Source organism: Dacryopinax primogenitus, assembly GCF_000292625.1.
Source record: "Dacryopinax primogenitus strain DJM-731 SS1 chromosome Unknown DACRYscaffold_17, whole genome shotgun sequence".
In the NCBI taxonomy this organism is placed as follows: domain Eukaryota; kingdom Fungi; phylum Basidiomycota; class Dacrymycetes; order Dacrymycetales; family Dacrymycetaceae; genus Dacryopinax; species Dacryopinax primogenitus.
This window is the reverse complement of record NW_024467214.1, coordinates 429,373-431,695: the sequence shown is the minus strand read 5'-3', so window position 1 is coordinate 431,695 and position 2,323 is coordinate 429,373.

The following is a 2,323-nucleotide window of genomic DNA, read 5'->3' as shown; positions in this document are numbered from 1 at the left end:
CTGAGTAAGCAAGATGTTCTAGCAGGTTCCACCACAGAGGTATAAATATAAGGCCTACTCTGCCTGGGGACTGTCTCTTCAGACTTGGTCTTTTAGGATCATCCACAGGTACCTATACTGTAGATAGGTCTTAGTCATCAGGTCTACTCCACTTCCTTGTTGCCTGCTTAGACTCTTGGCACTCTTAGGTGAGCAGACTTAGTCAGCCTGTGTTGCCCTAACAAGATCTCTTCGAAATCACTCATATGTGGCATAATCAAGACTGGCACCCTCATCTTCAAGCAGCTCATAATCTGGTCTCTGATCAGTTATCGGAGTTTTTGTCACAGCCAGGAGTGGAAAGTGGATGTCTTATGTATTTGGATCACCCCCATGACAAATCGACCTATTGGAGCATTCAAGATGGCCATATTTGGAACATGCTTGTTGGTCATGATGGCAACCCTTTCTTTCCTAGCACATGAGCCAATTTGCAAAAATACAATTCTCATGAGTTGCACCTGGGTCTCATAATCTCCATTGATTGGAAAGTTTGAGTGTCCCACACTCCAATGTGCACTGACAGGAAGCAGGTTCAATCCCAACTTCCTGACTAATGGCACTCCTCATTCAACAGGCATGAAATCAGTGCAGGTTGCTAACCTGCTGCCAGCCTCAAGGTATTCTATGCTCTAAGTAATTATTTTCCTTGCACTGATGGCCAAATGCAGGTTTTGACCATACAATCTTCTCATCACAACAGTCCTTCCTGGACCAACCAAACCAACCACTGATGATTTAAGTCAATATGACAAAGAAGACATTGACAATCTCTTGTGCCTCTGGAGGGATGGTGCCTGGGTCAAGACTGCTGATTATCCCCAGGGGCAGTTGGTTTGCTGTGCTGTCATCACTGTAGTTTGTGACCACCCAGTGATGTGCAAACTTTGTGGATTTGCTGACCACAATCACACTTGATTTCCATGTACAAAATGCCAAGTTTGACAAAATGAAATGGTCTTTCCACCAGACTGGCCAGTTGCATGGCACTGTGGGGAAAGGCACAAGCACCAGGGCACAAAGTATTACACCATAGTCAATTGAGCTAAAAGAGATTCATATGCCAAGCAATGGGGAGCCAGATGGTCCCAGCTCTGCCAGCTGCCATATTTTGACCTGGTCATCATGGCAGTAACTGATCCAATGCATGCCCTCTTGCTTGGTGCATGTAATCTTGTATATTCTATCTCTGACTAACTGCTTTGTAGGTATATCTTGAACTCTCTGTTTCAAGGTGTGGGTGAGCAGTGGAAGGTGCAAGAAAGGTCACAAGGTCAAACACTATATCTTGCATGAGAGACTCAAGACATCCAGCCAGCCATGAGAGCTCAATGAGATTCACGCCATTCTGAGGACTGTGAGTACCTGTGTATACTGTCTTGTTTAGCTGACTGTTATGAGCCTTAGTATGTTCATTCATCCCTGCAGGAGTAACAGGCAATTGACAGTTAGTTCCAGCCCTGAGCTGGAGATAGGCTTTTGGGAATTTGGTGCCTACCTGGGTACCTATGCCTCAGGACCATCTCCTCTGATGGAGGCACAATTTCTCTCTGGCATGGCCACCCATGCTACAGTGACAATTGATGACCATCAGATCTGGATCACCACCAGGTTAAGCAAGGTACAGGCTGCTTGATTGGACAACATGATGATATTCCACGTGTAGACTAACTATTGGATTTACAGGAGAGTTGGGAAATATGAATGTAATAATAGTACTTGGTGAGTGCCCTAACTTCCTCCTGCATTAATAGTATGGACATTAATATGTCATCCAGCATGATAGGTATAAAACAGAAAATATTTCCTCTGTTCTCAAGGTGAGTGTTTGCTACAAATCAGTGGGAATCTCAGCTTATATAGTCCAGATCTTTTGAGTGTAATTGATACTAGTCATTGTCATCATTGTCCTCAGGGAGACGCCATGCCTTGTCCTCATCCTGCAGGAGTTCAGCGAGTTCAGGAGAGATCATCCTCAGTGCCTTAGCTTGAATTTTGAAAGTGACATTGAGCTTGGGCATTTTTGTGCCTTCCACTCTTGGTTGACCATAAAGTCAAAATGGGGCAGTTGCTGGCATGATGTTGGTTGTGTTGTTAAGATCAATACAAGATGTAGAGGTGGAGATGAATGATTGGCCCTTGTTGAGTTCTGTTTTCTCCTTGAGTTCAATGAGGTACTTCATAAAGTTCCAAAACTGTGCTGAAGATGAGAACAGAGCCAAGAATGAGAAATTAATGCACACACCCCTTTGCTCTGCCACTTGGGATGGAGCACCTCCCAAGC